The sequence below is a fragment of the Coregonus lavaretus genome, assembly GCF_964263955.1.
Source record: "Coregonus lavaretus genome assembly, chromosome: 3".
NCBI lineage: Eukaryota > Metazoa > Chordata > Actinopteri > Salmoniformes > Salmonidae > Coregonus > Coregonus lavaretus.
Genome location: NC_139990.1, coordinates 7,052,333 through 7,065,419, shown reverse-complemented (window position 1 = coordinate 7,065,419; position 13,087 = coordinate 7,052,333). Strand labels below are relative to the sequence as shown.

At 44.6% G+C, this 13,087-nt stretch overlaps 1 pseudogene across 1 annotated transcript in view; it reads left to right on the top strand.

Moving 5' to 3' along the window:
- The window catches only part of LOC311116026 (inactive phospholipase C-like protein 2), a 61,195-nt pseudogene that overhangs the window by 46,016 nt on the left and 2,092 nt on the right, over nt 1-13,087 (top strand). The window contains exons 10-12 of the transcript XR_014615247.1: nt 818-893; nt 12,457-12,566; nt 12,727-12,850. The product of XR_014615247.1 is annotated as an inactive phospholipase C-like protein 2 (transcript). The remainder of the gene's footprint in view (nt 1-817; nt 894-12,456; nt 12,567-12,726; nt 12,851-13,087) is intronic.

Sequence of the window (13,087 nt, the reverse complement as noted above, 5' to 3'; positions counted from 1 at the left end):
CGTGTCTGTGTGTTTGTGTGCGCGCATGTTTGTGTGTGTGTGTGTGTGTGTGTGTGTGTGTGCGCGCATGCATGTTTGTGTGTGTGTGTGTGTGTGTGTGTGTGTGTGGTCTAACTTTACTATCCTTCTGGGTTCTAAAAGGCTTCCCAAGGATAGTAAAACAAGGAACATTTCACAAGTGGGGACATTTCGCCGGTCCCCAAATGGAAAAATGCTATTTTAGGTTTAGATTTAGGGTTAAAATTAGGGTTAGGTTAGAAATAGGGTTAGGTTTAGGATTAAGTTTAGTTTTAGGGTTAGGGGTTTGGAGTTAAGGTTAGGTTAATGGTTTAGCGTTAAGGGTTAGGGAAAATAGGAATTGTGTGTGTGCTTTGAGAATGCATCCTCATCCCTGATGAATCAGAATGAGAAGCGCTCACCCTGGCCCTGAATATTATTAGCATAAATTTGAATCTCATTCCGCTAAGTGGCTCTCACGCATTGACTTGGATGCCTGCATGGGGTAGAAAGTAATGGGAGGAAGCAGTGGTAAATGTGTGTGTGTGTGTGTGTGTGTGTGTGTGTGTGTGTGTGTGTGTGTGGTGGATCTGGACAGACCCCTAGGAGCAGCAGTGTTTATCTTCAGACTCACAAAGTGGGGTCATGTCCCAGAAGGCATTGCAGCAGGAAGTGTTTAGTTAATCAGGCTTTTGGTCTTAATCTCTCTGGGGTTATTAATGAAATGTATGCTATTTTGAGCGTAGTTGTAACGCTTAACTGATACATATGTTTTGTGTGTGTCTAAATAATATACTGATCTTGTGTACTCTGTCTACAGATGATCCAGGCGAGCAGAGCAGTGATTGAGCTGTCAGACGGAGTCTACGACAGGATCCTACAGATACAGACAACAGGTGAGAGAGAGAGAGAGAGAGAGAGAGAGAGAGAGAGAGGTGTTGGCTAGTTAGGTGGTTAGAGAGCAGGCAGGATGTTCTTCTTCAGTGATCTGGCTCCATGTCAACAGCCCAGTAGTTGCCTGCAGGCCCTGCCAACAGACTCTCCCGCTGAGACATCATCAACAACACCCTGAAGCCTGTAGTCTGCTGAGACTTTCATGGTTATGTCCCAAATGGCACCCTATTCCCTATATAGTGCACTACTTTGACCAGAGCCCTATGGGCCATTTGGGACGCAGCCCATCTCTCTACCTCACCAATCACAGGAGCTATTTTCATCCTGGCTCTGAGGCAGATCTGTCAATATGTTACCATTAGATGAGTTTGTTTATTGACTGACCGCTTGATTTGTGTGGGCAATCTGTAGTTTGTGTTGGCATAAGCTCTGGGTACAGGTCAAGATGGCCTTAGGCACAGATCTAGAATCAGTTTATCTTCCCCAAATCCTATCAAATCAAATTTTATTTGCCACATGCGCCGAATACAACCTTAATTAAAGAGCAGCAGTTAAATAACAGTAGTGAGGCTACAGTGAGGGAAAAAAGTATTTGATCCCCTGCTGATTTTGTACGTTTGCCCACTGACAAAGAAATTATCAGTCTATAATTTTAATGGTACGTTTATTTGAACAGTGAGAGACAGAGTAACAACAACAAAAATCCAGAAAAACACATGTTAAAAATGTTATAAATTGATTTGCATTTTAATGAGGGAAATAAGTATTTGACCCCTCTGCAAAACATGACTTAGTACTTGGTGGCAAAACCCTTGTTGGCAATCACAGAGGTCAGACGTTTCTTGTAGTTGGCCACCAGGTTTGCACACATCTCAGGAGGGATTTTGTTCCACTCCTCTTTGCAGATCTTCTCCAAGTCACTAAGGTTTCGAGGCTGACGTTTGGCAACTCGAACCTTCAGCTCCCTCCACATATTTTCTATGGGATTAAGGTCTGGAGACTGGCTAGGCCACTCCAGGATCTTAATGTGCTTCTTCTTGAGCCACTCCTTTGTTGCCTTGGCCGTGTGTTTTGGCTCATTGTCATGCTGGAATACCCATCCACGACCCATTTTCAATGCCCTGGCTGAGGGAAGGAGGTTCTCACCCAAGATTTAACGGTACATGGCCCCGTCCATCGTCCCTTTGATGCGGTGAAGTTGTCCTGTCCCCTTAGCAGAAAAACACCCCCAAATCATAATGTTTCCACCTCCATGTTTGACGGTGGGGATGGTGTTCTTGGGGTCATAGGCAGCATTCCTCCTCCTCCAAACACGGCGAGTTGAGTTGATGCCAAAGAGCTCGATTTTGGTCTCATCTGACCACAACACTTTCACCAAGTTCTCCTCTGAATCATTCAGATGTTTACTGGCAAACTTCAGACGGGCCTGTATATGTGCTTTCTTGAGCAGGGGGACCTTGCGGGCGCTGCAGGATTTCAGTCCTTCACGGCGTAGTGTGTTACCAATTGTTTTCTTGGTGACTATGGTCCCAGCTGCCTTGAGATCATTGACAAGATCCTCCCGTGAAGTTCTGGGCTGATTCCTCACCGTTCTCATGATCATTGCAACTCCACGAGGTGAGATCTTGCATGGAGCCCCAGGCTGAGGGAGATTGACAGTTCTTTTGTGTTTCTTCCATTTGCGAATAATCACACCAACTGTTGTCACCTTCTCACCAAGCTGCTTGGCGATGGTCTTGTAGCCCATTCCAGCCTTGTGTAGGTCTACAATCTTGTCCCTGACATCCTTGGAGAGCTCTTTGGTCTTGGCCATGGTGGAGAGTTTGGAATCTGATTGATTGATTGCTTCTGTGGACAGGTGTCTTTTATACAGGTAACAAGCTGAGATTAGGAGCACTCCCTTTAAGAGTGTGCTCCTAATCTCAGCTCGTTACCTGTATAAAAGACACCTGGGAGCCAGAAATCTTTCTGATTGAGAGGGGGTCAAATACTTATTTCCCTCATTAAAATGCATATCAATTTATAACATTTTTGACATGTGTTTTTCTGGATTTTTTTGTTGTTATTCTGTCTCTCATTGTTCAAATAAACCTACCATTAGAATTATAGACGGATCATTTCTTTGTCAGTGGGCAAACGTACAAAATCAGCAGGGGATCAAATACTTTTTTCCCTCACTGTATATACAGGGGGTACCGGTACAGAGTCAATGTGCGGGGGCACAGGTTAGTCGAGGTAATTGAGGTAATATGTACAGTTGAAGTCGGAAGTTTACATACACCTTAGCCAAATACATTTAAACTCAGTTTTTCATATTACCTGACATTTAATCCTAGAAAAAGTTCCCTGTCTTAGGTCAGTTAGGATCACAACTTTAGTTTAAGAGTGTGAAATGTCAGAATAATAGTAGAGAGAATGATTTATTTCAGTTTTTTTTTTTTTTCATCACATTCCCAGTGGGTCAGAAGTTTACATACACTCAATTAGTATTTGGTAGCATTGCCTTTAAATTGTTTAACTTGGGTCAAACGTTTTGGGTAGCCTTCCACAAGCTTCCCACAATAAGTTGGGTGAATTTTGGCCCATTCCTCCTGACAGAGCTGGTGTAACTGAGTCAGGTTTGTAGGCCTCCTTGCTCGCACACGCATTTTCAGTTCTGCCCACACATTTTCTATAGGATTGAGGTCAGGGCTTTGTGATGGCCACTCCAATAACTTGACTTTGTTGTCCTTAAGCCATTTTACCACAACTTTGGAAGTATGCTTGGGGTCATTGTCCATTTGGAAGACCCATTTGCGACCAAGCTTTAACTTTAATCCTGACTGATGTCTTGAGATGTTGCTTCAATATATCCACATAATTTTCCTTCCTCATGATGCCATGTATTTTGTGAAGTTCACCAGTCCCTCCTGCAGCAAAGCACCCCCACAGCATGATGCTGCCACCCCCGTGCTTCACGGTTGGGATGGTGTTCTTTGGTTTGCAAGCAACCCCCTTTTTCCTCTGTACATAAGGATGGTCATTATGGCCCAACAGTTCTATTTTTGTTTCATCAGACCAGAGGACATTTCTCCAAAAAGTACGATCTTTGTCCCCATGTGCAGTTGCAAACCGTAGTCTGGCTTTTTTATGGTGGTTTTGGAGCAGTGTCTTCTTCCTTTCTGAGCGGCCTTTCAGGTTATGTCGATATAGTTCTCGTTTTACTATGGATATAGATACTTTTGTACCTGTTTCCTCCAGCATCTTCACAAGGTCCTTTGCTGTTGTTCTGGGATTGATTTGCACTTTTTCGCACCAAAGTACGTTCATCTCTAGGAGACAGAACGCGTCTCCTTCCTGAGCGGTATGACGGCTGCGTGGTCCCATGAAGTTTATACTTGCCTACTATTGTTGGTACAGATGAACGTGATACCTTCAGGCATTTGGAAATTGCTCCCAAGGATGAACCAGACTTGTGGAGGTCTACAATTTTTGTCTTGTCTGATTTTATTTTTAGATTTTCCCATGAAGTCAAGCAAAGAGGCACTGAGTTTGAAGGTAGGCCTTGAAATACATCCACAGGTTCACCTCCAATTGACTCAAATTATGTCAATTAGCCTATCAGAAGCTTCTAAAGCCATGACATCATTTTCTGGAATTTTAAAAGCTGTTTAAAGGCACAGTCAACTTAGTGTATGTAAACTTCTGACACATTGGAATTGTCTTTATGGTAGAATGACCAGACGGAAACCATGAATTATAAGTGAAATAATCTGTCTGTAAACAATTGTTGGAAAAATGACTTGTGTCATGCACAAAGTAGATGTCCTAACCGACTTGCCAAAACTATAGTTTGTTAACAAGAAATTTGTGGAGTGGTTGAAAAACAAGTTTTAATGACTCTAATCTAAGTGTATGTAAACTTCCGACTTCAACTGTACATATGGGCAGAGTTAAAGTGACTATGCATAGATAATAAACAGAGAGTAGCAGCAGCGTAAAAGATGGGTGGGGGGACAATGCAAATAGTCTGGGTAGCCATGATTAGCTGTTAGGAGTCTTATGGCTTGGGGGTAGAAGCTGTTTAGAAGCCTTTTGGACCTAGACTTGGCGCTCCGGTACCGCTTGCTATGCCGTAGCAGAGAGAACAGTCTATGACTAGGGTGGCTGGAGTCTTTGATAATTTTTATGGCCTTCCTCTGACACCACCTGGTATAGAGGTCCTGGATGACAGGAAGCTTGGACCCAGTGATGTACTAGGCCGTACGAACTACCCTCTGTAGTTCCTTCCGGTCGGAATCCGAGCAGTTGCCATACCAGGCGGTGATGCAACCAGTCAGGATGCTCTCGATGGTGCAGCTGTATAACTTTTTGAGGATCTGAGGACCCATGCCAAATATTTTCAGTCTCCTGAGGGGGAATAGGCTTTGTCGTGCCCTCTTCATGACTGTCTTGGTGTGTTTGGACCATGATAGTTTGTTGGTGATGTGGACACCAAGGAACTTGAAGCTCTCAACCTGTTCCACTACAGCCCCGTCAATGAGAGTGGGGGCGTGCTCAGTCCTCTTTTTTTTCCTGTAGTCCACAATCATATCCTTAACCAAAAGGGGTGGAAATGCAAAACAGACCGTAGATCAGTCTCTAGGAGTAACTAGGCAGAGCAAGGTTTGTTTACCCCGCAGCGACTCTGGTTGCTGGGAGATGGTGATTGATTCGCAGATGAAAAGGTAGCGTCTGTGAGGAGAGGATGTTGGTTTGAGATGCGTGGGAAGTCTGGATGGAAAGGCTCAATAAATAGATATAGGCCTAGAGACAAAGAAAAGGGTGGAGAGAGAGAAAGATGAAGACAGAGATATTAATGGAATAATAGCTAGTGGAGAGATAACGATCTTGATAAATGAATGTTTTTCAGAGAGAAGGAAGGAGACGGGTGATAGAAAATTGACTGATTATGTAGGCATGGACAAAGATGTTGTTATTGGCCAAACACTCCAGTCTGGCCCCAGTCTCCTCTTAGAGATCAGCAGACTTTGGCTGGGATTCAATGCAAGGCGCGCTAAAACGCAGCGCACTATAACATACTTTTAAAGGTAATTTATGCTTGAGCCAACATGCGCAGGATTTACCATGAATGTAATCTCCGCAAATGTTGGGGAAACTAACTTTAAAAGGCTAATTGTTGGCTATATAGGCCTAATGCGCAGACCCCATAGGGCTCTGGTCAAAGATAGTACACTATATAGGAAATAGGGTGCTATTTGTGACACAGACTTTATAATAACCCTTCATAAAGACAGTTATGATAATTGTGCTGCAGGGTTTTTGTGAGGCCCTAGGAGTCAGAGAGGGGAGGGGAGGCGAGGCAGAGTTCTGGCCCGTGCTGATGTTCTCTCTCTGTTCTGTCGGTTCCGCTCGGCTACACAGGGAAATAGAACGTTTCCCACATGCACACACACAACGGAATGCCCTGGCACTCAAGCCAAGCGTCGCGTAGCAACTGCACTGGCAGGCAGGCAACGTGGTGTGTGTGTGTGTGTGTGTGTGTGTGTGTGTGTGTGTGTGTGTGAAGGGGAGGGTGGATTTAGTCAGTGTATACGAGATTATGTGTAATTGTGTATAAGTGAGTGTTGAAGTTAGTGGGTTGTTTTCAGGTGTGTGTGTGTGTGTGTGTGTGTGTGTTGAGAGAAAGAGAGTATTAAACAGTAATATATACTGAGTTGCGTTCAGGTCTGCGTTGTTGGTTGTGTGGTGTTGCTCAGGATGCTGTGTTTAAAAGTTCCCTCACATTATCGCTCCTAGCAGTGTGTGACCTGTGTTAACCCACTTCCTTGTCTCCATGGAGACAGTGACAAAGTGTGACAGTGTCCCGGGGTGGACAGAGGAAGCCAGGCAGAATTTACACACCGCACCACACGCTCGATCTGGCCAGAGGGACGAGAGGACGAGGAGTCTCTCTTTAATTCAGGCTAGGATTAAATCAAAGGCACATTGTCAACAAGCGCATTCCACTGCGGACAATGCACATTTTAAAGAAAATATTTCCGACGTTTGCGGAGATCGCATTCACGGCAATAAATTACCTTTAAAAGTCAAAAGCAATGCGCTTGTCTACACGCCTTTTGATTAAGTCCCGGTCTCAATCTCTTTATTCTTGTATTCAGATATCTTAACTCTCTATCTTTCTCTCCAGTAGCGGTGCGTTGGTAAAATCACTGGGAAATTAAGCCCCCCCCCACCAAAAAAAACATATTACAACCTATGTGTTGTGATAATTGCGTTGTTTGCTCTATAACTTGTTAGTTCATATGCCTTGACACCGTGATATATAGGCCTAAGGCTGAGACAATAAGAAGACACAGTGGCAGAATAAATTCAACCACACATTTGTTTCATTACAAAATCGGAGAGCAGCATCTGTCCGGTGAAGTCCACAAACATACAGTGCATTCGGAAAGTATTAAGACCTCTTCCCCTTTTCCACATTTTGTTACGTTACAGCCTTATTCTAAAATTGATCAAATATTTTTTCCCCTCATCAATCTACACCCATAATGACGAAGTGAAAACTGGTTTTTATAAATGTTTGCAAATGTATAATTTTTTTTTTTTTTTAAATACCTTATTTACATAAGTATTCAGACCCTTTGCTATGAGACTCAAATTGAGCTCAGGTGCATCCTGTTTCCGTTGATCATCCTTGAGATGTTTCTTCAACTTGATTGGAGTCCACCTGTGGTAAATTAAATTGATTGGACATGATTTGGAAAGGCACACACATGTCTATATAAGGTCCCACAGTTGACATGTCAGAGCAAAAACCAAGCCATGAGGTCGAAGGAATTGTCCGTAGAGCTCCGAAACAGGATTGTGTCGAGGCACAGATCTAGGGAAGGGTACCGAAAAATGTCTGCAGCATTGAAGGTCTCCAAGAACACTGTGGCCTCCATCATTCTTAAATGGAAGAAGTTTGGAACCACCAAGACTCTTCCTAGAGCTGGCTGCCCGGCCAAACTGAGCAATCGGGGGAGAATGGCCTTGGTCAGGGAGGTGACCAAGAACCCGATGGTCACTCTGACAGAGCTCCAGAGTTCCTCTGTAGAGATGGGAGAACCTTCCAGAAGGACAACCATCTCTGCAGCACTCCACCAATCAGGTCTTTATGGTAGAATGGCCAGACAGAAACCACTCCTCAGTAAAAGGCACATGACAGCCCGCTTGGAGTTTTCCAAAAGGCACCTACAGGACTCTCAGACAATGAGAAACAAGATTCCCTGGTCTGATTAACCAAGATTGAACTCTTTGGCCTGAATGCCAAGTGTCACGTCTGGAGGAAACCTGTCAACCATCCCTACAGTGAAGCATGGTGGTGGCAGCATCATGCTGTGGGGATCTTTTTCAGCGGAAGGGACTGGGAGACTAGTCAGGATCGAGGGAAGGATGAACGGAGCAAAGTACAGAGAGATCCTTGATGAAAACCTGCTCCAGAGCTCTCAGGATCTCAGACTGGGGGGCGAAGGTTCAACTTCCAACAGGACAATGACCCTAAGCACACAGCCAAGACAACGCAGGAGTGGCTTCGGGACTAGTCTCTGAATGTCCTTGAGTGGCCCAGCCAGAGCCCGGACTTGAACCCGATCGAACATCTCTGGAGAGACCTGAAAATAGCTGTGCAGCGACGCTCCCCATCCAACCTAACAGAGCTTGAGAGGATCTGCTGAGAAGAATGGGAGAAACTCCCCAAAAACAGGTGTGCCAAGCTTGTAGCGTCATACCAAAGAAGTCTCGAGGCTGTAATCGCTCCCAAAGGTGCTTCAACAAAGTACTGAGTAAAGGGTCTGAACACTTATGTAAATGTAATATTTCAGTTTTTAATTTTAAATACATTTGCAAAAATTTCCAGTTTTTTGCTTTGTCATTACGGGGTATTGTGTGTAGATTGATGGGGGGGAAAAAACAATTTAATCAATTTCAGAATAAGGCTGTTACGTAACAATTTTGAAAAAGTCAAGGGGTCTGAATACTTTCTGAAAGCACTGTACTGCATGTAACAAACAGTTACATGATCTACATCATGGTCAAGCAAGGTAATGTTTGCGACTTTTTCGGACTACTAAACAACTATTGATTTAGAACACCGGAGAGTTACCGCAAGTTGTAAAGAAAACAGGAGCTGCCTCCACTATTCCAGCACCATTTCAACTTCAACATTTCAACATAATCTAATCACCTATGCTTATTCTAATACAGTGACAACTAAAAGATACCAAAAACAATTTAGTCCAAAAAACGTAAGCTAAATACTGTATGATGTGGCTGTCGATGGTACTGATTTCCGTGTGTGTGATGTGTGTGTGTGTGCGTTCGTGCAAGTAGAAAAAATATGTTGACTCACCCTACTTGTAGAGAAACGCCAATGCCGTCCTCTTTCATGTTGCCTAAGCGGTCTATGATTTTGATGATTTTGTTGTGCTAGGCTACCTGGCTAAAATCCTTGCTCGCTAGCCTAACTTCCTTTCATGGGCAATGATGTGCCAGGCCAGCTAGTTAACATTAGCATACTACATCTAGCTACATGTTGAACTTCCATCCTCTCAGGCCAGGGCCACAATATATGATTTTATGGTTGGACAGAATCTCAGTTATAATCATTGGCCAGTACGGAGAATGAAGTAAAACCAGAAGTCCAAATCCCTATCTCCATCCATGGCTAATTTTAGCTAGCTAGCTAGCACTGGAGAAAAACGACACAACAAGATGCAACAATTCAAGTTTTTTTCTGTCAGTGACGTTTGGCTTCTGATGTGATTGGTCTGAAGCCAAATCCAATCAGGTTTCCCTTAGCACTTATTTTTTTGTGCACCAGGACCATTCACTCAGTTTAGCTCAACGCTGATTGGCTATAATTTAATAATTTTTTTCTCAAGGGAGGCCAAATGCTCGCTGGCTTCCCTTGCATTCAATGCTACAGGCAGCAACAAGGTCATACTCTTTTTGACCAGACAGCATCAGATCGATTCGCTACACATACAGAGACAGAGGGGCGCAGTTTCGCTCGCTCAGATGCTTTCTCAGGTGAGACACCTTCAGCCTCTTGCGAATTGAAGGAAATGTATTAAACATAGAGAGCCGAAAGATAAATTATTAGTTTTTTTCTTCTTGGTCAATTTTTTTGGGAAGCCTGGCTTCCCTTGTCATCCATTAATACCCACCACTGTTTCTCTCTGTGGTATAATAGAAAGTATTCGAAAGCCAAGTTAACAAACAGATCATCGACCATTTCGAATACCACCGTACCTTCTCCGCTATGCAATCCGGTTTCCGAGCTGGTCACGGGTGCACTTCAGCCACGCTCAAGGTCCTAAACGATATTATAACCACGATTGATAATAGACAGTACTGTGCAGCCGTCTTCATCGACCTGGCCAAGGCTTTCGACTCTGTCAACCACCGCATTCTTATTGGCAGACTAAATAGCCTTGGTTTCTCAAATGACTGCCTCGCCTGGTTCACCAACTACTTCTCAGATAGAGTTCAGTGTGTCAAATCGGAGGGCCTGTTGTCTGGACCTATGGCAGTCTCTATGGGGGTGCCACAGGGTTCAATTCTTGGGCCGACACTTTTCTCCGTGTATATCAATGATGTCGCTCTTGCTGCTGGTGACTCTCAGATCCACCTCTACGCAGACGACACCATTTTGTATACATCTGGCCCTTCATTGGACACTGTGTTAACAAACCTCCAAATGAGCTTCAATGCCATACAACAATCCTTCAGTAGCCTTCAACTGCTCTTAAACACTAGTAAAACTAAATGCATGCTTTTCAATCGAACGCTGCTTGCACCCGCCCACCCGACTAGAATCACCACTCTCGACGGGTCTGACCTAGAGTATGTGGACAACTACAAATATCTAGGTGTCTGGTTAGACTGTAAACTCAACTTCCAGACTCACATAAAGAATCTCCAATCCAAAGTTAAATCTAGAATCGGCTTCCTATTTCGCAACAAAGCCTCCTTCACTCATGCTGCCAAACATGCCCTCGTAAAACTGACTATCCTACCGATCCTTGACTTCGGCGATGTCATTTACAAAATAGCCTCCAACACTCTACTCAGCAAATTGGATGTAGTCTATCACAGTGCCATCCGTTTTGTCTCCAAAGCCCCATACACTACCCACCACTGTGACCTGTACGCTCTTGTTGGCTGGTCCTCACTACATGTTCGTCGTCAAACCCACTGGCTCCAGGCCATCTATAAATCACTGCTAGGCAAATCCCCGCCTTATCTAAGCTCATTGGTCACCATAGCAGCACCCACCCGTAGTCTGCGCTCCAGCAGGTATATCTCACTGGTCATTCCCAAAGCCAACACCTCCTTTGGCCGCCATTCCTTCCAGTTCTCTGCTGCCAATGACTGGAACGAATTGCAAAAATCTCTGAAGCTGGAGACTCTTATCTCCCTCAATAACTTTAAGCATCAGTTGTCAGAGCACCTTACCGATCACTGCACCTGTACACAGCCCATCTGAAATTAGCCCACCCAACTACCTCATCCCTATATTGTTATTTATTTTGCTCTTTTGCACCCCAGTATCTCTATTTGCACATCATCTCTTGCACATCTAGCATTCCAGTGTTAATTGACTGTAAGTCGCTTTGGATAAAAGCGTCTGCTAAATGGCATATTATTATTATTATTATTATAATACTATTGTAATTATTCTGCACTATAGCCTATTTATTGCCTTACCTCCATAACTTGCTGCATTTGCACACACTGTATATATATTTTCTGTTGTATTTCTGACTTTATGTTTTTTTACCCCATATGTAACTCTGTGTTGTTTTTATTGCACTACTTTGCTTTATCTTGGCCAGGTCGCAGTTGTAAATGAGAACCTGTTCTCAACTGGCTTACCTGGTTAAATAAAGGTGAAATAAAAATAAAAAAACTGGTGAAGACTTTTGATCGTTCAATCACAAATACCAGACACCACCAAACCACTGATCTGAGCCAGTCTTGGGCCTTGGTTAAGGCCTGGAGAGGTTGAGCCAGCCTTGGGCCTTGGTTAAGGCCTGGAGAGGTTGAGCCAGTCTTGGGCCTTGGTTAAGGCCTGGAGAGGTTGAGCCAGTCTTGGGCCTTGGTTAAGGCCTGGAGAGGTTGAGCCAGTCTTGGGCCTTGGTTAAGGCCTGGAGAGGTTGAGCCAGTCTTGGGCCTTGGTTAAGACGTGGAGAGGTTGAGCCAGTCTTGGGCCTTGGTTAAGACCTGGAGAGGTTGAGCCAGTCTTGGGCCTTGGTTAAGACGTGGAGAGGTTGAGCCAGTCTTGGGCCTTGGTTAAGACGTAGAGAGGTTGAGCCAGTCTTGGGCCTTGGTTAAGATGTGGAGAGGTTGAGCCAGTCTTGGGCCTTGGTTAAGACGTGGAGAGGTTGAGCCAGTCTTGGGCCTTGGTTAAGACCTGCAGAGGTTGACAAAGAGGGAAAGGTTCAAGATTGTAATATTGTGTGTGTGTGTGTGTGTGTGTGTGTGTGTGTGTGTGTGTGTGTGTGTGTGTGTGTGTGTGTGTATGTGTCTGTGGTCGCCTAGCCATGGAGTTCCATGAGAAGTTGCAGCCCATGGCAGTGAAGGAGGGGCTTAAAGGTCGTAAGGTCACCAGAGCTGTGGAGAGTTTCAGCTGGAACATCACCATACTGAAGGTGAATCCACACACACACACACACACACACAGCAGACCAAAGACAACCACATACCACAGAATATTACCCGTCTGTTTCCACATTGGTCAACTCAGACCAACTCCTCTCTCTCTTCCTATCCTTCCCCTTCTCCCTCTCTCTCTCTCTCTCTCCCTCTCAGGGGCAGGCAGACCTGCTGAAACGGGCTAAGACGGAGGTGCAGGAGAACATAAAGCAGGTCCACTACGCTGCCCTGACCTCTAACCTCAGTAAGGGCAGCCTGGACGCCCCTCCTTCACTGCCGGGTACAGCTCCGGCTAGAAGTTTCCCTTAGGCACAGACAGGTCTAGGAACAGCTTACCTGTCTCAAATTATATATTGAACCATAAGGGGAAATGTAAAATCTGACCCTAGATCAGTTTCTAAGGGCACCCTCATCCTGTTCTGAGATTGGCAGTTTGGAAGGGTGACAAGACGTTGACCAAGTTGCTACATACATTCTATAGCAGGGTTCTTCAATTCCGGTCCTGGACGGCCGAAAC